The sequence below is a fragment of the Bufo gargarizans genome, chromosome 5 (genome assembly GCF_014858855.1).
Source record: "Bufo gargarizans isolate SCDJY-AF-19 chromosome 5, ASM1485885v1, whole genome shotgun sequence".
NCBI classification, from domain to species: Eukaryota; Metazoa; Chordata; class Amphibia; order Anura; family Bufonidae; genus Bufo; species Bufo gargarizans.
The window spans coordinates 421,342,799-421,367,722 of NC_058084.1; positions in this window are offsets into that span (position 1 = coordinate 421,342,799).

A 24,924-nucleotide genomic window follows, 5' to 3' on the forward strand; every position below is an offset into this window, starting at 1 on the left:
ATACAAAAAGAGCACCAGAAGGGCAGGACGTCATCATAGGAGGCATAAATGCTCCAAGGATAACGCAGACGGTATAAATAAGACTTTGGTTTTCAATATTTCATCTAAAAACGAAAGTCCCATTTAATTGCAAGTATTGCAAAAAGGACTCTCTTTCAGTCCAACGGGACATTTAGATACCTTTGAATTGGAAATGGATTGTCAAGGGTTTTTCCTTAACCCCATAGGGACACAGCCCTATTTCACCTTAAGGACTTGGCCATTTTTTGCAAATCTGACCACTGTCACTTTAAGTGCTGATAACTTTAAAACCCTTTGACTTATCCAGGCCGTTCTGAGATTGTTTTTTCATCACATATTGTACTTCATGACACTGGTAAAATGAAGTCAAAAAGTTTTTTTTTTTGCACAAAATAATACCTAATTTACCCAAAAATTTGAAAAATTAGCAAATTTCAAAGTTTCAGTTTCTCTACTTCTGTAATACATAGTAATACCCCCAAAAATTGTGATGACTTTACATTCCCCATATGTCTACTTCATGTTTGAATTATTTAGGGAATGATATTTTATTTTTTGGGGATGTTACAAGGCTTAGAAGTTTAGAAGCAAATCTTGACATTTTTCTGAATTTTACAAAAAAAACTATTTTTAGGGACCAGTTCAGGTCTGAAGTCACTTTGCGAGGCTTACAAAATAGAAACCACCCAAAAATGACCCCATCTAAGAAACTGCACCCCTCAAGGTATTCAAAACTGATTTTACATATGTCGTTAACCCTTTAGGTGTTGCACAAGAGTTATTGGCAAATGGGGATGAAATTTGAAAATTTCATTTTTTTGCCTTATTTTCCATTTTAACCAATTTTTTCCACTAACAAAGCAAGGGTTAACAGCCAAACAAGACTGTATCTTTATTGCCCTGACTCTGCCGTTTACAGAAACACCCAATATGTGGCCGTAAACTACTGTACGGCCACACAGCGGGGCGTAGAGTGAAAGGTGCGCTGTTTGGATTTTGGAGGGCTGATTTTTATGGACCGGTTTATTTACACCGTGTCCTGTTTCAACCCCCCTTATGCACCCCTGGAAAAGAAACTCCCTAAAAGTGACCCCATCTAAGAAAGTAGACCCCTCAAGGTATTCAAAACTGATTTTACATACGTCGTTAACCCTTTAGGTGTTGCACAAGAGTTATTGGCAAATGGGGATGAAATTAGAAAATTTCTTTTTTTTGCCTAATTTTCCATTTTAACCCATTTTTTCCACTAACAAAGCAAGGGTTAACAGCCAAACAAGACTGTATCTTTATTGCCCTGACTCTGCCGTTTACAGAAACACCCAATATGTGGCCGTAAACTACTGTACAGCCAGACAGCGGGGCGTAGAGTGAAAGGTGCGCCGTTTGATTTTTGGAGGGCTGATTTTTATGGACCGGTTTATGTACACCGTGTCCTGTTTCAACCCCCCTGATGCACCCCTGGAGTAGAAACTCCCTAAAAGTGACCCCATTTTGGAAACTACGGGATAAGGTGGCATTTTTTTGGGGACTATTTTTAGGGCAAATATGATTTTTGGTTGCTCCATATTACATTTTTGTGAGGCAAGGTTACCAAAAATTGAAATTCTGAAATTTCATCTCCATTTGCCATTAACTGTTGAGGAACACCTAAAGGGTTAATAAAGTTTGTATAAACAGTTTTGAATACCTTGAGGGGTGTAGTTTCTTAGATGGGGTCACTTTTAGGGAGTTTTTACTCTAGGGGGGCATCAGGGGGGCTTCAAAAGGGACATGGTGTCAATAAAAAAGGCCATCAAAATCGGCCTTCCAGAAACCATGTCGGTCCTTTCCTTTTGCGGCCTCCCTTTTACTGATACAGCAGTTTACGACCACAAATGTGGCATTTCTGTAAACTGCAGTATCAGGGTAATAAATATTAACTTTTGTTTGGTTGTTAACCCTTGTTTTGTTACCGGAAAAAAATGGATTGAAATGGAAAAGTGCCAAAAATAGCGTTTTTGGCACCGTTTTTTTTTTTTTTTTCTAACCGTGTTAATCTGAGGGGTTAGGTCATGGGATATTTTTATAGAGGAGATTATTACGGACGCGGCGATTATTTTTTATCAGATTATCTTATGTGGGGGCTAATTTTTTGCGGGACGAGCGGACAGTTTTATTGGCACTATTTTGGGGGCTATATGACTTTTTGATCGCTTGCTATTACATTTTTTGTTATGTTTGGTGACAAAAAAAAACTTTTTTTGTACTTTATTATTATTTTTTTTGACCGTGTTAATCTGGGGGGTTGGGTCATGTGGTATTTTTATAGAGGAGATTCTTACGGACGTGGCGATACCTAATAAGTCTATTTTTTTTACATTTATTTAGGTTTTAGACTATATTATCCTTTTTGATACCCCCAAAAAAATTTTTGTATCTCTAAAGTCTAAGTGTCATTTATTTTTATTTTTTTTATCCGATTATCTTATGTGGGGGATCATTTTTTGCGGGACAAGCGGATGGTTTTATTGGCACTATTTTGGGGGCTATATGACTTTTTGATCGCTTGCTATAAAAAAATTTGTTATGTAAGGTGACAAAAAAAAATTTTTTTTTGCACCTTTTTTTTTTTTTCCTTGACCGTGTTAATCTGGGGGGTTAGGTCATGGGGTATTTTTATAGAGGACATTATTACCGACACGGCGATACCTAATATGTCTACTTTTAATAAATTATTTTAGTTTTTTGGGGTGTCTCAAGTCTGAGAACCAGTTTTTTTTAATCCGATGTCAGTGCTAAATTGGGATATAAATTTAGTACTCCATGGAAGTGTGATACTCCCTGAAGCAATCGATAATGCAGAGGCCCAGATGATCGGGGCAAGTGTCACATTGAGTTGTGGTGTCCTTCCGTATCCCCCTCCTGTGACACACTCTGCACCTTTTTTGGGTACGTCCCTTCTTTCCAGTATGGGGGACCACACCTGGAAAGTGTTGGCCAGGGACGATCCGGGCGCCTACAGTTCCCGAGGTACTCCGGCCTGCTCTTTCCCGGTCCGAAAAGATCAGGGCCTTGAGGACTGCCTCATAAAACTGGAGGAATGTCCCTGTGCTGCCAGCGCTTCGGGATAGTACAAAAGAGTTGTACATGGCAACCTGCACCAAGTAGACCGCAACTTTTTTGTACCATGCCCGGGTTTTGCGCATGGCGTTATATGGCTTGAGGACTTGATCAGAGAGATCAACTCCTCCCATATACCGATTGTAGGCGACGATACAATCGGGCTTGAGGACCGTTGCCGCGGTACCTCGCACAGGGACAGGGGTGATGCCGTTACCATGAATTGTGGACAGCATAAGGACATCCCTCTTGTCCTTATACCTGACCAGCATCAGGTTTCAAGTGGTAAGGGCACGGGTCTCACCCCTGGGGATAGGTACCTGGAGGGGGAGGGCAGGGAGGCCGCGTTGATTTTTCCGCACGGTCCCACAAGCGAACGTGGATCTGGCGGCAAGGGACTGGAACAAGGGGATACTGGTATAAAAGTTATCCACGTACAGGTGGTAACCCTTATCCAGCATATAAAACACAGAGAGAAAATGCACCAAACAGATATAACACTGACTATGCTGGCAAGACATAAATGCAGGTATTAAAAGCTGAGACTTTTGCCAATATATTCCAGTCATGGAGATATCGGAGCCCATCATGCACCACGTCACGGTTCTCAGCATGGCAAGGGGTCCTAACCGCTGCTCTAACTATGGTGTGAACATGGTCTGAAGGTGATATAATTCAACTCGCAGCCAAGCTTCCCACAAATGCCCAGCATGTATACTGCGGTAGTACTATGTGAATGAAGCCAGGCTGCGAGCCACACCCACACCAGACCATGTGATGGAGGTTACCAGGTGCAAAGGAGTGTTAGAATGCCAAGTAAAGGCAAACGCACTCAAATCTAACAAGGCAGAAAGAGAAAAACAAAAAAATATAGTGGCAATTCTGGAGGAGCTGCTAAACCCCTGACACTGTGGCGTGTCTTTTATTGGGGGAGCAGCCCGACCGCATGTGGACCGCAGTAATCGACTAACCCCAGCAAATTATGCATACAATGGAGAATAAAAGACACGCCACAGTGTCAGGGGTTTAGCAGCTCCTCCAGAATTGCCACTATATTTTTTTGTTTTTCTCTTTCTGCCTTGTTAGATTTGAGTGCGTTTGCCTTTACTTGGTATTCTAACACTCCTTTGCACCTGGTAACCTCCATCACATGGTCTGGTGTGGGTGTGGCTCGCAGCCTGGCTTCATTCACATAGTACTACCGCAGTATACATGCTGGGCATTTGTGGGAAGCTTGGCTGCGAGTTGAATTATATCACCTTCAGACTGTAAGAGGCAGCCCTGATCATCCAGCAACATTTCCAACACATATATATATAGCAGACTGTCATGTTTCCCTCCAGCCACCAGAGGCCACTGTGGCTGAGTAGGACAGAGAGAGGAGTTGTTTCCAGAGGACAAGGAGTTAAGTGTTTTTCCCGGGCTGAGCAGAGAGCCTGGGCTGAAGGTGTCTGAGTACACAGGAAGAAGGACGCTGTGCACTGAGAGGGAGATCCACAGAGAAGATTAGAGTGATTGCTCCCTGCCTGCTGACACAGTATCTGGGACATTAGAGTGTGTTTGCTCTCTGACTGAGCTGATGTGTCCTGGTGTAGAAGAGAGACTGCTGTAGTGTGAGGCACTTACCAGAGGAACTGTGAGTGAATTCCAGGCCCTGCCTGATTACACGTCCAGAGCTGCTGATTATCTCTAACCAGAGTTACAGAGACTACAAAGAGAGGCCAGAGCTGAGCCACGCTGAAGCAAGCAAGCAAGCAACCAACCAGATCGGGACCCAGACTGTACCTGCCTGCATGTGCGGACACCGAACTGTGAGTGCACTGATGCTAAACTGAGCTAGGGCATAGTGGAATAGGATTTAGTTTAGTGCACCGTAGAGGTGCACCGGGTAGCGGGGACAGATAGGACTACCTAGAAGAGAGTAGCCTGCTATTGTCTGTACTTGTGTTTGTAATTCATTTGTGTTCTTTATGCAAATTTCCATTATCTTTATTGTGAATTCCCAAGCTGTTCATATTGTAAATCTGCTTCTCCGGCAGTTAGAGTTCTCTTTTAATAAAGCCGGTTTCTACTTCAGCCTCCTTGTCTGCTGCACTGTACTTGAGTCCTGCTCTACGGTCTCTTCCTCTGCTGACCGTTACAAGTGGCGCTGCGAGCAGGGTACAGTCACAGAGATGGAGGCGGCTGAAGGCAATGTGCATGATGTTAATGTGAGTACCTCAGGCAATGGTGGAACCCTTGCAAGGGCCCTTCCTATTGGCACGTTGTTCAACTTGCTACCCAAATTTGATGGCCAGAACATGACACTGTCAGACTGGGTGACAAGGTTACAGAGTGCTGTTAGGATTTACAATGTCAGCCCAGAACTACAAGTAGAAATTGCTTTGGCCGCTCTCGAGGGTGAGGCCCGAAGAAATGTTCTCCTACAACCAGAAGCCACGCGCAATACATTGCAAGAGATGGTGAGATTCCTGGAAGAAATATATGGGGAAACAGCCAGTGCAGGGCACCTCCGGGCGAAGTTTTTTTACCGGATTCAACGGGAAGACGAAGGTGTCTCTCAGTACGCTACAGCCCTACAGGAAGTGTTGGCCGAGGTACAAAAAAAAGAGGCAGATGGGGTTACTGGCATGGGACCCATAGACCGGATACTGCGGGAACAATTTATTCTGGGGCTCTACAGCAATCCCCTGAAACAGGCTCTGCGGGAACGAGTCAGAGTAGATCCTACCCTAACCTTTCAACAAATTTTCCCAGAGGCCGTGACGCGAAACAAAGAAGACGGCTATGCTTCTGGAGTAATACGGACCCAGACCGTTACACCCCCCGGGGTTACGAGAAATGAGGAAGCCCTGGTCAGAGTGGTACAAGACTTGCAGAGCTCCCTGAGTGCCATGCACGAAAAGTTGATACACCTGGAGAAACGGATAGAGTCGCGCCATACTACTGAGGCTGCCTATCCAGCCCGACAACAAACCTATCAGGCGACTCCGTGGGTTCCTACACCCGAATGCCCTTATGCTAGTTTACCATACCATCAAGCCCCTCATTACCCTTCAGTGGGGCCATCCAGCCAAGCTCTGAGGGCACCTCCCACTCGCAGGCAAAAAAGTGGGCCGTCAAGGGGCACAGTGTTGGCGGTGTGGAGATCTAGGACATTTCGCCAGAGAGTGTCGGAATAATCCAGCTGGACGCCAAGAGCCGCCGTTAAACTACCGACCCCTGCAGTAGTGGGGCGTACTGCAGGGGAGGTGGAGAGCCAAGTTACCCAGCAAAGCTCCGAACACCTGGTCGCAGGGTGCCCCACTATACGAGCTGAGTTCGAAGGTGTTCCTGTCGACTGCTTAGTGGATACTGGGTCTCAGGTGACAACTATGCCCGAGTCATTCTTCTACCGTTACTTTCAAGCGCTGGCCAAGCCAGAACGAGAGACACTGGTCCGGGTTACAGCGGCTAACCAACAGCAGATTCCTGTCACAGGGGTCGTGTGGATGAATGTACGGCTATGTGGACAGGAAGTGGGGCGGAAAGGTATCTTGTTGGTCCCCGAAACGTTCAAAGAAGATGTGCCGGTGATAATGGGCATGAATATCCTGCGAGAATTGGATCAGATCATGTTCACCAAACGGGGGCCGGGTTACTGGAAACAAGCCACCCCGCACAAACCTACCCAGAAAGCATTTCAACGGCTAATCCGTTTTTGTGGAACACAGAAAAGTGTACCAGCACACCAGGCGGTGGGAACGATCCGAGCGCCAGGAAAGGCTACCTTCACCCTTCCCCCTGGTCGGGAGACCGTGCTGACGTTACCCGTGGGAACTTTCCGTAATCTTGAAGGCATGGAGGTGTTCGTTGAACCAACAGGCCTAGGAGAGCTGGGTCAGGACGTCCTGGTGGCCCGGACACTGGGAGTGGTCCAGAATGGACGAGTACCCATAAGAGCTGTGAATGTGGGATATCTAGAAGTTCCCTTGACGCCAGGGGTGGAACTGGCTCGTGTGTACCTACATCAGGGAGAAATCCTGAGTCAGAGAGAAGTGACTCTAGCTCCGGTAGGGGATGCTGGTTGGACCCTGGCAGTTACTGCCAGTGCAGAAGAGGCGCCGACCCCAGAATGGAATGGGGGAACCATCTTGGGTCAAATGGAGATAGATGTTAAGGCTCTCAGTTTAGACCAACAGCGAGCAGTTGAAACCATGCTGTGGGAGAATCAGGCTGCGTTTGCCCGCCACGCCGATGACTTTGGCTGCACGAATGCTATCACACATGATATACCGACGGGGGACACTCCACCAATTCGGGAGAGATATCGACAGATTCCGCCCAAGTTGTACCAGGAAGTGAAGACGCTATTGAAACAGATGATAGATTCCGGAGTGGTGCGGGGAAGCCAGAGCCCTTGGGCAGCCCCAGTGGTGCTTGTCAAGAAGAAGGACGGCACTATTCGATTTTGTGTGGATTACCGGCGGTTGAATGCTTGCACTGCGCGAGACTCATATCCTCTGCCACGCATCGAGGAGTCTCTGACGGCTCTAGGACGAGCCAAATACTTCTCCACCCTGGATCTAGCAAGTGGGTACTGGCAAGTACCAGTGGCTGAGCAGGACAAGGCAAAGACAGCATTCATACTCCCCATGGGGTTATTTGAATTCAACAGGATGCCATTCGGACTGACTAATGCCCCTGGAACCTTCCAGCGGCTGATGGAGAGATGCCTGGGAGACCTGAATTTTGAAGCCACTCTGATATACCTAGACGATATCATCGTATACTCTGCTACTTTTCAAGAACACTTGAATCGGCTAGGGCAGGTACTCGAGCGACTGCGATCCCATGGCCTGAAGGTAAAGCCAAAGAAGTGTCATCTCTTCAAGAGGGAGATCGAGTACCTGGGCCATAGGGTGTCCCAAGACGGAGTGCTACCGTCCCAAGACAAAGTGGCTGCAATACGACAATGGCTAGTGCCGAGAACACTGCGTGAGTTGAAGGCCTTCCTGGGACTGACTGGGTACTACCGGCGGTTCATCAAAGACTACGCAAAAATAGCGGGCCCTCTGAATGAGTTGTTGAGAGGAACGGCTGGGCAACCCAAGGGCCAAAGTATCCCCTGGGGACAGAAACAGGAAGAGGCCTTCCAGGCCCTGAAAGAAGCCCTGACATCGGCCCCCATCTTGGCTTATGCCGATTTTGATAAACCATTCATCTTAGCTACTGATGGCAGCCTCTACGGACTTGGGGCAGTCCTGTCGCAGGTACAGGATGGACATGAGAGAGTGATCGCTTATGCCAGTAGATCCTTGCGAGATACGGAGCGAAACCCCCATAACTACAGTTCCTTCCGGCTGGAACTCCTTGCCCTGGTGTGGGCTATGACGGAGAAATTTGCAGGATATCTGACAGGAGCTAAGATCTTCGTACGGACGGATAACAATCCCCTGGCCCATCTGGGTACGGCCAAGTTGGGAGCCCTGGAGCAACGCTGGGCGGCTCGCCTCGCAAAGTATGACTTCTCAATTCGCTACCGCTCCGCTACAGAGAACACTAATGCTGATGGTCTCTCGAGGGTTACTTTTGAAACTCCAGTAGGGGATATGGATGAACAAAAGGAAGAAGATGAAACTCCTGACTTCCGCAAGTTCGCTCCCCCAACAGTCGCGGCCCAGACAAGTGGGGAGGCCCGTAAGCTACCCAAAGCATTGGGGAGAACTAATGAAGAATGGGGCAGATTGCAAGATGAAGACATTGGACTGCAGCAAATGAAAAGCTGGGTAACCCAGTGCAGGAAACCCAACAAAGAAGAAAGGACTGATCTGGATGCCGAGATGAAGTCCGTTCTACATCAATGGGACAGACTGGAAGTGCATGGAGCTGTTTTGTTCCGCAAGTGGCAACAGCCTGCCGACCTAGAGGCGAGGTGGCAGGTAGTGATACCCAGAAGAATGGCACGGGAGATAGCCAAAGAGGCTCATGAGTTTGGAGCTCACTTCGGGCCAGTCAAGACATACCAGTGGCTGCAGCGTTATGTGTATTGTCCGCGACTGGAGGCCACAGTTGAAGAAGTTTGCCGACAGTGTCGAGTGTGTGAACTCACGAAGAGTACAGAACAGAGAGCACCCCTACAGTCCATCCAGACCACAGAACCGCTGGAAGTGTTGATGATAGACTATCTTCTTGTGGGACAATCGTCAAGAGGTCCACAGTATTGCCTGGTCATGATCGACCACTTCTCCAAGTTTGCAGTAGTCACCCCAACTCGGGACCAGACGGCCGAGTCCGCTGCACGAGCCATTTGTCAAGACTTCATTCGGGTCTATGGGTGTCCAAAGCGGATCCATTCAGATCAAGGGGCGTGCTTTCAAGGAAAAGTGATGGAAGAGCTACATCGACTGTACGGCATTGAAAAATCCAGGACAACTCCTTATCATCCCCAAGGAAACGGAGCCTGTGAGCGCTTTAACCGCACATTGCTGCAAATGCTGAGGACACTAGAGGAAGACAAGAGGGCACACTGGCCTGACTACCTGCCAGAATTAGTCTGGGCTTACAATAATCGTGTCCACACCACCACCGGTTACACCCCATACATGTTACTGTTCGGTAGGGCTGGTCGAGAGATCGTGGAATTAAACCTAGAACAGCCAGAAGACCTAATAGAGCGATCAACCACCTCATGGGTGAAAGAACACCGTCGGCGTCTCCAGACCATTCGCCAGTTGGCAGGTCAGCGGTTACAGGAGAGAGCTCATACAGACCGTCCTCCAGTTCAGGAGGTTCCATTGCAGCCTGGGGATCGGGTACTGGTACGAGAGAAACGTCCCAGAGGCAAGTTGAGTGAGCGTTGGGAAGTACAGCCGTATAAAGTGATCAAGAGAGTGTACCCTAATGGTCCGGTCTACGAAGTGCAGGTTGAGAATGAGGAATTTGCTTCACGGACTCTACATAGGAATATGTTACGGCCATGCCGGTCCAAAGATCCCGCACCTGTTCAGAGGACACCTCCTCCTGCCCCATACTCAGAACTTGTTATCTCTGATGGAGATTATGGTGAAGACTGGTGGACTGCTCCCAACACTGAAGAAGCCTCCCAGGTTACAGGTGATGAAGGCACTGTCACAGAACCATTGCCAGCCCGTAATGGAGAGGGGCCCTCGGACACACCCGAACCTCCTATTGTGGTGGGTGAATCCAGACTGGCAGTTCCTAGTGGAGAGAGTCAGGTCGTAACAGATAGCCAGGACCTCCGGAGATCCAGTAGGCTTACTGCAGGGGTTCCACCAAACAGGTACGCTGCTGATGAGTTCATTTGGTCCACCTGTATGTATTGTGGACAATGTTGTACTGCTGTATAAAAAGTTACATTAACCATTATTTCTATGGACTATATAACAAGGCCGAGGACGGCCACCTTTAAGTGGGGAGGCATGTAAGAGGCAGCCCTGATCATCCAGCAACATTTCCAACACATATATATATAGCAGACTGTCATGTTTCCCTCCAGCCACCAGAGGCCACTGTGGCTGAGTAGGACAGTGAGAGGAGTTGTTTCCAGAGGACAAGGAGTTAAGTGTTTTTCCCGGGCTGAGCAGAGAGCCTGGGCTGAAGGTGTCTGAGTACACAGGAAGAAGGACGCTGTGCACTGAGAGGGAGATCCACAGGGAAGATTAGAGTGATTGCTCCCTGCCTGCTGACACAGTATCTGGGACATTAGTGTGTTTGCTCTCTGACTGAGCTGATGTGTCCTGGTGTAGAAGAGAGACTGCTGTAGTGTGAGGCACTTACCAGAGGAACTGTGAGTGAATTCCAGGCCCTGCCTGATTACACGTCCAGAGCTGCTGATTATCTCTAACCAGAGTTACAGAGACTACAAAGAGAGGCCAGAGCTGAGCCACGCTGAAGCAAGCAAGCAAGCAACCAACCAGATCGGGACCCAGACTGTACCTGCCTGCATGTGCGGACACCGAACTGTGAGTGCACTGATGCTAAACTGAGCTAGGGCATAGTGGAATAGGATTTAGTTTAGTGCACCGTAGAGGTGCACCCCGGGTAGCGGGGACAGATAGGACTACCTAGAAGAGAGTAGCCTGCTATTGTCTGTACTTGTGTTTGTGATTCATTTGTGTTCTTTATGCAAATTTACATTATCTTTATTGTGAATTCCCAAGCTGTTCATATTGTAAATCTGCTTCTCCGGCAGTTAGAGTTCTCTTTTAATAAAGCCGGTTTCTACTTCAGCCTCCTTGTCTGCTGCACTGTACTTGAGTCCTGCTCTACGGTCTCTTCCTCTGCTGACCGTTACAAGACCATGTTCACACCATAGTTAGAGCAGCGGTTAGGACCCCTTGCCATGCTGAGAACCGTGACGTGGTGCATGATGGGCTCCGATATCTCCATGACTGGAATATATTGGCAAAAGTCTCAGCTTTTAATACCTGCATTTATGTCTTGGCAGCATAGTCAGTGTTATATCTGTTTGGTGCATTTTCTCTCCGTGTTTTATATGATTAATTGCTACATCCTGTGTAGTTTGCTCTTGTGGTGCATGTGGACCGCGCCGACATCCTCCATTGTATGCATAATTTGCTGGGGTTAGTCGATTACTGCGGTCCACATGCGGTCGGGCTGCTCCCCCAATAAAAGACACGCCACAGTGTCAGGGGTTTAGCAGCTCCTCCAGAATTGCCACTATATTTTTTTGTTTTTCTCTTTCTGCCTTATCCAGCAGTGGGTACATAAGGTCCCACACAAGTTTCCCGGTAACACCCAGAGTGGGGGGACATTCTGGGGGTTGAATCCGGGAATCTCGCCCCTCGTATATACGAAATTTGTAAGTGTACCCTGAGGTACTCTCACAAATTTTGTATAGCTTCACGCCATACCTCGCCCGCTTGGAGGGCACATACTGGCGGAAAATGAGTCTCCCCTTGAACGCAATGAGAGACTCATCAACCGTGACCTCTCTTCCAGGTACACAGGCCTCCATGAATTTGGCCCCAAAGTGATCGATGACCGGCCGTATCTTATACAGACGGTCATGGGCAGGATCACCTCGGGGGGGACATGCTGCATTATCGGAATAATGCAGACATTTCCGGATGGCCTCAAACCGGGAGCGTGTCATGGCCGTACTGTAAAGTGGGGTCTGGTATAGGACGTCCCCACTCCAGTACAGCCTGACACTGGGTTTCTTGATCAGGCCCATATGCAGCACGAGGCCCCAAAATGTCCTCATTTCAGCTGCACTGACCGGCGTCCAGGCACCGGGCCTGGCCAAAAAGGAGCCCGGGTGTTGAGCGTACAGATTCGTCTGCTCCACCATCAGATTTACCAGTGGGTCACTGAAAAAATGACAAAAAAAGTCATATTCAGTGTAGCCCACTGTGGAAATCTGGATTCCTGATTGGCCTACAAAATCAGGAATCACGGGCTCATATCGCTCTGGGCTACACCAGACAAGTTCACCAGCAGGGTGCTCCGGTGGATTTAACTGGTGGGCCGGGAAACCAGTACGAGCCCCAGAGCTGCTCGTACTAGGCTGGGCCACAGGGTCCCTAACATGGCGGTCCCCTTGCTCCGCCTGGCGCCGTCTCCGCCGCCTTGGGGGCTCATCATCATCGCTAGATGATGAGGAGGACGCGGATGATAACAGGAATGTGGGGTCATCCTCGTCCTCACTGGGACTCTCGGAGTCGGAGGCAATCTGGGCGTATGCCTCCTCAGCCGAGAACGTCCGGCGGGCCATAGGGGAGTGTATGTCTGCGTGTGTATGTGCGTGTGTGGAAATCTTTATTTTGTGTGCGTGTGTGTGGGGACTTAACCCTAAAACTAACAAAAAAAAAAAAAAAAAAAACTAACTAAAAAAAGGCCAAAAAATGTAAAAAAAAAAATCAAAACCGCTGATCAACCGTCCGAAGTTGATCAGCGGTGGGGTGTGCGATGCGCTAACAGTGGCCGGACGATAAGAGTGCCGGCCACAGTCAGCGTACACAAAAAAATATAAATAAAAATCCTGCACCCCAAAAAAGTGGAGGGGGGGAAGCAGCAGCACCCCTGGGGGGTCTAGGGTCACACAGCAGTGATCGGAACCATACATGACGTACCGGTCATGTGTCCTTAAGTACCAGGACATCATGAAGTACCGGTACGTCATGTGTCCTTAAGAGGTAAATATTTATTTTAGAGCACACTTTGGTACCAGTGATGAGATGTCTCCCCAGGTGGTGTTATCGGACACCAATAAATTAACACTACAATAATTAAAAGTAAATTTCAACCACCCAAAACACAGCATCCGGTAGAGCCGTTTATATCACTGGTCCAAAGGGATATATCACAGTTTCTGCATCATTGTAAACAGGGTAAATTGTATATATTGCATAATTTGACACTACCAGAAAGAGATGCCTTATACTCTATGCTGAATGATGATTCCTTGATTTTTAAACCTGCAGTCAAGGGGAGCGTCCTTGTCTTAAAGGGAACCTGTCACAGGGATTTTGGGTATAGAACTGAGGACATGGGCTGCTAGATGATCGCTAGCACATCCGCAATACCCAGTCCCCATAGCTCTGTGTGCTTTTATTGTGTAAAAAAAAACGATTTGATACATATGCAAATTAACATAAAAGAGTCATATCTTACTTGTGTGGCCAGAGAAGAGTCATATTTTCAAGCTCTGACTCATCTCAGGTTAATTTGCATATGTATCAAATCAGTTTTTATGCACAATAAAAGCACACAGAGCTATGGGGACTGGGTATTGCAGATGTGCTAGTGACCATCTAGCAACCCATGTCCTCAGCTCTATACCCAAAATCCCGGTGACAGGTTCCCTTTAATGGACAAGGATTATTATGTTACAGAGATTCTGAGACAATTAGCGGATAGAGGCAACTATCAACCTCTAAGACAGGATCCAGTCTACGGCATTAAACAGAAACTCATGGATGTTATAGCAGAATTCAAGGAAAGAAACATGTTAGATGATAAACTATGCAGTTTTTTAAGTAATTAATATCGGATAACACCAGTATTTTATACCTTACCGAAAATTCACAAGTCACTAACACATCCTGCAGGATGCCCTATAGTGGCGTCTACAGGGCCGTCTTTAATATTGATTGGACCCTGGGCAAAAATTTCCTTGGGCCCCCTGGATCCCGCCTTCCCACACCTTAGCATGCAATCACGCCCTCCACCACAACACACACACAAAAAATCCACACATCTGGTAGAGTACAGTGAATGACTGTAAATACTTCCAGTTCTGAAGACTCCAGCGGCTCAGGATCAGTGTTCTGGGCAGCTGGGCTCAGGCTGGAAGTGGGCACCGCTCTGCAGGAAGGAGACCAGGGCTCGGCTCACCCTAGTGTTACAGTGCACCCCAGCACCCCACAGTATGCAGTATAGCACCCTATAGTATACAGCACCACACAGTATGCAGTTTAGCAACCCACACTATACAGTACCCCACAGTATATAGTAGAGCAGTATAGCAGCCCACAGTATACAGCACCCCATAGTATACAACACCTCACTGTATACAGCACCCCAAACTATACACGATACAGCCCCCCACACTATACAGTACAGCAGTATAGCACTCCACACTATACCGAACCCACAGTATACAGACCCCCACAGTATACAGTACAGCAGTATAGCCCCCCCACAATATACAGCCCCCCCCCCCACAGTATACAGGCCCCCACAGTATACAGGCCCCCCACAGTATACAGGCCCCCACAGTATATAGCCCCCCACACAGTATACAGCCCCACAGTATATATCCCCCCACAGTATACAGGCCCCCACACAGTATACAGCACCCAACTATACAGTAGTTTACAGTATATTAACATAACAGCCCCTGTCACCGTTTTCTGATGTAATCTTCACACAAAAAAGCTCCACAGTTAACTTCTGCAACACTCCTGATAGGACCTGTCATGACCTCATAGCCATGTGACCAGTAATTGCTAGGTTACTGGTCACATGGTGATGATGTCATTAAGGTCCTAGATCACAACTTTAACACAGTACGATCATGATGCCTGGACTCAGTGTCGGCAGGCATGGCATGGCAGCACCCCCTGTGTAGCTGACAGATTGACACCCGGGGCAGTAGCTAGCAGGGCTCAAGAGGCAGCTGCCTTGGGCCCCCCAGGAGCAACTGGGCCCGGGGCAGCTGCCCCTTTTGCCCCTTGGTAAAGACAGCCCTGGGCGTCTACTGATTCTATTCTGTCCCCACCAGCTATTCTTTTAGAAAAGGTTCTCACACCGTTAACTAAAAGTACACCTTCTTTTTTGTTGGATACTAGTCATTTTCTTAGAGAAATGAAGAACCTTTTAGTGCAGAGAGACGATCTGTTGGTAACGTATGCAGTCTGTACACCTCAATTGAGCACATAAAAGGCCTTACAGCGGTAGAGTGGATTTTTGAATCCTCCTCTTACACACCCCAGGAGAGGGAATTTTTCATGCGACTCCGGGAGATTGTATTGTAAAAAAAAGACTTTTTATTTCAGGACACGTTTTATCAGCAATGGCAGGGAACCGCGATGGGTTTGAACGCCGCACCGCCATACGCAAATTATTATATGGCTTGGTTTGAACATATATACATCTATAACAATTAATCTTACAAGAAACACTGTACCTTATGGCGTCGTTTTATTGACTACATTTTTTAGCGTATGGCAGGCTACATTCAATCCTTCATTTTCTATTTACCTGAATTCCATATGGGAGGATCTCCGGTTCACTATACATTGGGATGGTAAGAGGATGCATTTTCTTGATACCTGGATCATCAAAAGTGAGGGAGGCCATATACAGACTGATTTATACGTCAAACCGGCAAAAATAGTTTCATGCACTTTACAAGTAACCATCCACCTGCGGTTAAGAAAATCTTTACCATATTCACAATTCTAGCATGTGGACAGAATAGTCTCGGATGTCACTAATAGGGAACATTAGAATTAATGACATAACAAAAAAAATTCCTGGCGAGAGGATATCCAGAACCTTTGCTAAAACAAGAACGTGACAAATTAAATAGTGTAACCCCTAGATCAGCACAACAACAACAAAAAGAGACACAAATTCCTTTCATAGTGAAGTACAGTATCACCCTTGGATCAATAAATTTAGAAGTGTTATTAATAAACATTGGGAAGGCATACCTAACAATACAGGAATTTCAAAATCTACCTATGGTATGCTACAAAAGGTCTAAAAATATCAGAGACACTATAATTAGGGCTGACATAGGAAGTAATAAAACCTTACCATGACAAATGATAATGTCCACGCCTAAAAGGGGCACATTCCCTTGTTTGCAATGAATTCATTGTTCCAGCATTATAAAGGGGCATATTTCACTCATCCATACACAGGGGAAAAATTTCCTATCAATGGCTTTTTTACCTGTAACAGTAACTTTGTTATATACATTCTAAAATGCCCATGTGGGCTATTATATGTTGTAGAGATATCAACCCGAATGAAAGACAGGTTTTGTAAACATAAGTCGACGATACAGAAAAAGAATCTGTTATTACCAATTCCTTTCCATTTTGATCAGTGTCGCCATAATATTTCCCAGTTACGTTTCCAAATCATTGAACAAGCGTTGCAACCACAGAGGGGTGGCGACAGGATTCAGATTTTCAAAAAATGGGAAGCCTTCTGGATCCACAGATTACAGACTTTGGATCCAAAAGGCTTGAATTGCGAATATGAGCTTAATTGTTTTTTATGATGATTTTTTCGTTTTCCCTTTTTTATGGATTTCATTCTTGTATAATAAGATCTCACAACAAAAATTTTCTTTCTTTTTTTGTCTCTTTACAGAAAATGTGATGAATATTGAAACTGCCTTTTCAGGTCTCCTCTATGATTAAGTATTATATCACTAATAATTAACCATATCCTGTGGTTCTAGATTAGATGTTTGTAACATCATTAGTAACTGCAAAGAGAACAGAAAGATCTGGGCACTCTCAGATATCCCAAACAATACTGAATTTATTAAATTAGATAAACCTAGTCCTACCTATTGGAAGGGTAGACTAAAAAAAACAAGAAGTGAGCAGCAGTATAATGCTGCTCACGTCTTGTTTGAAAAAGGCACCTGTGAGTGCCGAAACGCCATGCGTCATATGAGTGACCAATAAATCCATCACCAGCAAAGATTTTTTGGGGAGTGACGGTTTTCTTTCATTCTACCTGACGTCATAGTCTGTGATGCCAGATCTGGCGGGCTATTTAAATCCTGTTAATTGTACACTAACTTGACTCGATTGTCAAGTCGAAACGCGTCACCTATTTTCCTCTATGTGGCAGTAAAAAGACAGCATCACATCTACTTCTGCGAGTGTCAGTCGTCTTCCTCTAAGGATCCTGAAGCAGTGACAAAAGTTTGTTGGCTAAACATGATAGGGTCCAGGAGTAACAAGAAGCTATGCTCATATTTGAGATGTAGCTAGAAAATCTTTAAGAACCTTCAAGACTTGGCATGAGAAAATAACCACATAGTGCCCCCATGACCCTTTTTTTTCTTGGAAAGAGATGTCTTTGCCCACTAAAGTGGTTTTACAAGGCAATGGTCCAGAACAACAAGGAAAAGCATGAGTATAAAACTAGAAGTTAATAGAAATCAAACAAATTAAAAACAAGTTACTCATTCACAATCATATGTCCCTTTCTCAAACATACATACATACACACTAAAGTCAGTTTCACAGGACACCTATAAATGTGTCCTCTCTTATCTTAGGCTGGTATTAGATCAGCAGATGAGGCTGATGATTGTCGGGAAGGAAACGTTCCTTCCTGCCAATCACCTGCTCGTCAGTGGAGGAGACCGCTGCCATTACATACAGTGATCTTCTCCACAGTACAGAGAGGAGCGATCACTCACACCACAGCTCGTCCCTGTATAAAATTATTAATTGCCCCAGACTGATTAAACGGCACGATCTGCTGCCAGCAAATGAAGATTTTTCAACCTGCTTGATAATTGCGATTGCCGGATGAACAAGTGTTTGCAGATCATCGCTAATGAGTGTTCCTACTAAAGCTTGTTAGCAATGATCTGCCTGACTATCTGAAGGTGTAATGAAGATGTATTGGAGAAGCACACCATAGATATAATGCGGTGCAACTAGGAAAGGGTTCTCCAATCTGATTTAATTAGGCTTAGACATTCAGTGCACACGCAAAAGTGGATAAAAATGGTATCTTTTTATTCTTAGGCAAAATGTTTGTACATAATTTCCATTGTATCAGCAAAAAAGTAAAAGGAAAAAGAGAACATTTATTGTTTCAAGAATCATTTCTCAACATGATGATGATGATGATGACGTTTCGGTCATGGTGACCTTTTTCAAGTCTCATTATAGGTTACACATGTAAGGGGAAATGTCAAGACAGGGGGCATTTCCCCTTACATGTGTAACCTCTGATAAACTTGAAAAAGGTCACCATGACCGAAACGTCATCATCATCATCATGTTGAGAAATGATTCTTGAAACAATAAATGTTCTCTTTTTCCTTTTACTTTTTTGCTGAGACAATGGAAATTATGTACAAACATTTTGCCTAAGAATAAAAAGATTTTGATCCACTTTTGCGTGTGCACTGAATGTCTAAGCCTGTCTGTGGATGAGGCCATACAACTGAGACTGGGCAGGCTTGTTCATGCAGTAACTGCAGTTATGGACCCTCCGAGCACATGCAGCCGTGGTAACCCCAAGGCAAGTAAGGATATCCAATTTCAGTTTAGCATAGTCCAGAACATCCTGCTCCCTGAGGTCATAGTATGCATTTTGCTGGTCTGCCGTCAGAAAGGGCACAATCAGTGCTGACTGTCCCATAACTGGCAGTCTCCCCCTCTCTGCCACTCTCAAACACAGTGAGGCAGACCTTGATGTCATAAACGGGAGTCATCTTTTGCAAGGCCTGCTGCACAGCTCTCTTCATATTAACAGTCTCTGTAGGCTTTCCTCCACTCTGTGGAAAGTTCTGGCTTCTGTCAATGCAGCTATTTGCTCTATTAACAGGCAATTTGTCTCCTGCTGCTGAAGGTCAATCTCACTATTATAGTGTTGATCACGAATATTCGAATTTCGAAATTCGCGAATCTTTCTAATATAGTGATATATATTTTCGTAATTTCGAATATTCGATTTTTTTTTTAATCAGTACACATGATCCCTCCCTGCTTCTAGCTTGTGGGCCAATGAGAAGGCTGCAGTATATTTGACTTTAGGAGTAGTGTTGTTTGAGAATTTTCAACTTACAACTATTAGACAGAGAAGATTATAGCACTATATTTGCTAAATTGCTCTATATTAGTTTTATTTTCGAATATTCGCTATATTGCTATAACTTCTTTTTTTCGAATATTCGTAATATTCTAAAACAAGAATATATAGCAATATAGCGAATATTCGAAAAAAAAACGAATATAGAGCAATTTAGCTAATATAGTGCTATAATCTTCTTTGTCTAATAGTTGTAATTTTTTTCTCATCTGAATTTCAGATTGGAATAAAATTACAACTATTTAAAAAATAAGATTATAGCACTATATTAGCTAAATTGCTCTATATATTTTTTTTATATTCGCTATATTGCTATAACTTTGTTTTTTCGATAGTTATAGCAATATAGTTAAAAAATTCGCAATAAAAATTTGCATTATGAAAATGTGCATATTACACGATCATTACGTTGCCGATTTTTCGAGTAAAAAAATCGTAGAATATAACGAATATTCGAATTTGCGAATATTCATCATATATTCTACAAAATATTTGCGAATTATCGCGAATTTTAATATGACCCCTGCCGCTCATCACTACTCACTAATACAGTGCAGTTCACACAGAGGGAATCCGGCTCAGACAGCCAGCAGGTCAGCTAGCTTTCCAGGCTTTCTGACACTGACTCACAATCTGAGACCTGATTTTCTTCTCCAGTAATGATCCCAGCAGTCACACCTGAGATCACCTCAGGATAGAGCAAATAGTCATGCTGGAAGGGTGTGGACTGGGAGATTTCATTTGCCTCGCCCATCAGAGCATTCTAGGTGAAATATACACTTCTTCCAGCACTTTACCACCATAGTAAGATCTGATGTGTAGAGCAGTGTCTGAATGGTCATGCTATATATATAAAAAGATGCAACACACACCATTGAGTTACGCCTCCTGGAGGAACCTATAGGCGAAAATATACATTGGGATGGAGCTGCCCAGTTTATATTAATCTTGTTTGCACTGCTGTATGTCTTTATCAGTATATTTTGGAGTGTAAGATAAGAGTAGAGAACCTGCAAGAAATTGGGCAGATGTTGCCCATGGACTGGACCCCAACGTTGCAGGCAACAGTGCTAACTACTGAGTCACTGTGATGCCACTTGTCCTGTATAGCTCCATGGTGGACCTCAGAATCATTTCCTCTAGTGAAGAAAAATCTAAAACTAGTAGAAGTAATTTTAGGTTAACATTTTCAGTAATTCGACTGGAAGGCAGAATTACATTTTACCTGACATCGGATAAAAATAGTACATTTCAGTCTGTAAATGAACAAAATGTTTGATGCAAGAGGCAGGAAATGTCAAATAATGATTGCTAGCACAGTAGCCACAAGAGGCCGATGCTATGGGTGACCCAGAATGTTTAGCCCTTCAACAGTCAAGTTACAATTGTAAAAACCTTCCCAAAAATGTCACTTTTTTTATTGTAGATTTTGAATTTATGTCTAAATATAGTAACATAGTACGTAAGTTCAGCCTGTCATCCTGCAAGTTGATCCAGAGGAAGGAAAAAAAACTAAAAACTGTGAGGTAGAAGCCAATTTTCCCCACTTCTCAGAATAACTCCCTGGATCAACGACCCCTCTCTAGTAGCTATAGCCTGTAATATTATTACACTCCAGAAATACATCCAGGCCCCTCTTGAATTCCTTTATTGTACTCACCATCACCACCTCCTCAGGCAGAGAGTTCCATAGTCTCACTGCTCTTACCGTAAAGAATCCTCTTCTATGTTTGTGTACAAACCTTCTTTCCTCCAGACGCAGAGGATGTCCCCTCGTCACAGTCACAGTCCTGGGGATAAATAGATGATGGGAGAGATCTCTGTACTGAGCCCTGATATATTTATACATAGTAATTAGATCTCCCCTCAGTCGTCTTTTTTCTAAAGTGAATAACCCTAATTTTGAAAATCTTTCAGGGTACTGTAGTTGCCCCATTCCAGTTATTACTTTAGTTACCCTCCTCTGGACCCTCTCCAGCTCTGCTATGTCTGCCTTGTTCACAAGAGCCCAGAACTGTACACAGTACTCCATGTGTGGTCTGACTAGCGATTTGTAAAGTGGCAGGACTATGTTCTTATCACGGGCATCTATGCCCCTTTTGATACAACCCATTATATCATTGGCCTTGGCAGCAGCTGCCTGACACTGGTTTTTGCAGCTTAGTTTGCTGTTTATTAAAATTCCTAGATCTTTTTCCATGTCAGTGTTACCGAGTGTTTTACCATTTAGTATGTACTGGTGACTTGCATTATTCCTTCCCATGTGCATAACCTTACATTTGTCAGTGTTAAATCTCATCTGCCACTTCTCTGCCCAAGCCTCCAATCTATCCAGATCGCTCTGTAATAGTATACTGTCCTCTTCAGTGTTAATTACTTTGCACAGTTTAGTGTCTTCTGCGAAAAATGTTATTTTAGTATGCAAGCCTTCTACAAGATCATTAATAAATATATTGAAGAGAATAGGGCCCAATACTGACCCCTGAGGTACCCCACTAGTGACAGTGACCCAATCTGAGTATGTACCATTAATAACCACCCTCTGTTTTCTATCATTGAGCCAGTTACTTACCCACTTACAGATGTTTTCTCCCAGTCCGAGCATTCTCATTTTATATACTAACCTTTTATGTGGTACAGTGTCAAATGCTTTGGAGAAGTCCAGATATACGACATCCATTGATTCGCCGCTGTCAAGTCTAGAACTTACCTCCTCATAAAAACTGATTAAATTAGCTTGGCATGACCGATCCCTCATGAATCCATGCTGATATGATGTTATTTGCTTATTTCCGTTGAGATGCTCTAAGATAGCATCTCTCAGAAAACCTTTAAACAGTTTACCCACAACAGATGTTAAACTTACCGGCCTATAGTTTTCAGGCTCTGTTTTTGGACCCTTTTTGAATATTGGCACCACATTTGCCATGCACCAATCCTGTGGGACATTCCCTGTCACTATAGAGTCTGCAAATATCAGAAATAAGGGTCTGGCTATGACATTACTTAATTCCCTTAGGATACGGGGGTGTATGCCATCCGGTCCTGGCGATTTGTCTATTTTAATATTTTTAAGTCGCTGTTGTACTTCTTCCTGGGTCAGACAGGACACTTTTAATGGGGAATTTATTTTTACATTCAGCATTTCCTCTGACAGTTTATTTTCCTCAGTGAATACATTGGAGAGAAAAAAGATTTAACAGCTTTGCTTTCTCCTCATCGCTCTCTGCGACCCCCCCCCATTGCTCTTTAAAGGACCGACACCTTCAGATTTATACTTTTTACCATTTAGATAATTGAACAACATTTTAGGGTTAGTTTTACTCTCTTTGGCAATTAATCTCTCGGTCTCTAGTTTGGCCACTTTTATTAGTTTTTTACATGTTCTATTTTTCCCCTTATAGTTTTTCAGTGCTTCCATGCTACTTTCCTGTTTTAGTGATTTATATGCTTTCTTTTTGTCATTTATTGCTTTCTTTACAGTTCTATTTATCCACATTGGTTTCGTTTTGTTCCTTAACCTTTTATTCCCATACGGTGTGCACCTCTCACAATGAGATTTTAGGATGCTTTTAAAGATATCCCATTTTGTGGCTATATTTTTATTTTTGAGGACTTTATCCCAGTTAGTTAGGCCTATGGCCTCTCTTAGGCTACTTTCACACTAGCGTTCGGCTGTCCGCTCGTGAGCTCCGTTTGAAGGGGCTCACGAGCGGACCCGAACGCAGCCGTCCAGCCCTGATGCAGTCTGAATGGAGCGGATCCGCTCAGACTGCATCAGTCTGGCGGCGTTCAGCCTCCGCTCCGCTCGCCTCCGCACGGACAGGCGGACAGCTGAACGCTGCTTGCAGCGTTTGGGGGTCCGCCTGGCCGTGCGGAGGCGTGCGGATCCGTGCGGATCCGTCCAGACTTACAATGTAAGTCAATGGGGACGGATCCGTTTGAAGATGCCACAATATGGCTCAATCTTCAGGCGGATCCGTCCCCCATTGACTTTACATTGAAAGTCTGGACGGATCCGTACGAGGCTATTTTCACACTTAGCTGTTATATGCTAAAATAATGCAGACGGATCCGTACTGAACGGAGCCTCCGTCTGCATTATTATGATCGGATCCGTTCAGAACGGATCCGATCGAACGCTAGTGTGAAAGTAGCCTTAGTTGGCTATATTTTACTTTTTTGAAGTTTGGTATTTTTGTTCCTCCCTGTAGAAACGCTCTTTTGAATGATAGTTGGAAGGTTATTACTTTATGGTCACTATTTCCCAGGTGTCCCCTGACCTGCACATCTGTTACTCTGTCAGGTCCAGTATGGCCGTCCCTCTAGTCGGGTCCTGAACCAGTTGGGAGAGGTAATTGTCTTTGGTTATTGCCAAGAACCTGTTTCCTTTATGAGATATACAAAGTTTCATTAGTCACTTTTTCACTGCAACCACGAGGCGGACCCATGACTATTTTCTGGCAGCCATAACATTTTTATACTTTGGTCTACAGGGCTTGTTTTTGTGGGATGAAATTTAGATTTTACTGGTACCATTTTTGTGGTATGTATGACTTTTTGATCATTGTTATAAATTTTTTTGAGGGGGAATTTTTTTAAAAAAAACTGCAAGTCGTGTGTTTTTAACTTTTTTACATTACGGCGATAAGTGCACATGCAATTTTTATTAATATTTTAATTGTTCAGACATTTTTGAACTAGGTGATACCTAATATGTTTTTTGTTGATATATTTTTATATGTAAAATTGGGAAAGGGGGGTGATTTAACCTTTAAAAAAAAAAATTTTACTTTACAGTGACAACTTTTAACCCCCCTTAGGGGACTAGAACCTGGGATCATTTGATCCCTTGTCCTATTCACCCCAATCACCATTTCCTGTAATTGCGGCCAGATATCTGCTGTATGATACAGCCGGCACCCACACATATGGAGCGGGCTCAATGCAGGAGCCCGCTCCATACCTTTCCTTAGCCACCATGACGTATGGGTATACATGATTTATAGTGATTCGTGTCAAATTAATTCATAACGATTCGAATTTCTTGTCTAAGTTCGATGAATTGATCAAACGTCGCTCGTCACTAGTCATAATAATGTGACTCAGCTGTATATCTTATTCAATAAGCACTGATTTGCGCCCGGAAAATAAATTAAAATCTAAACCGCATTGAAAACCTATAACTTGTTGGAAGAGCTGTGGAGTTGGTTGGTTCTTGGTACAATGAACATTGCAAAGCATGCCTTCCTGTAACTCAATTAAACTGTAATATTAAACAATGAAGATTTACTTAATGAAACACAGCCCGATCGTATTGCAATTTGCACTAAAAAGAGTAAGCAAATGCCATGTACAGTGGGCTGAAGGGACAATGTGGAGGATGAGAGTAGTTGTACTCCCCGTTTAGACGAATATTCTAAAAAACAAATATATAGCAATATAGGGAATATATTCATTATTTAGAATATTCGT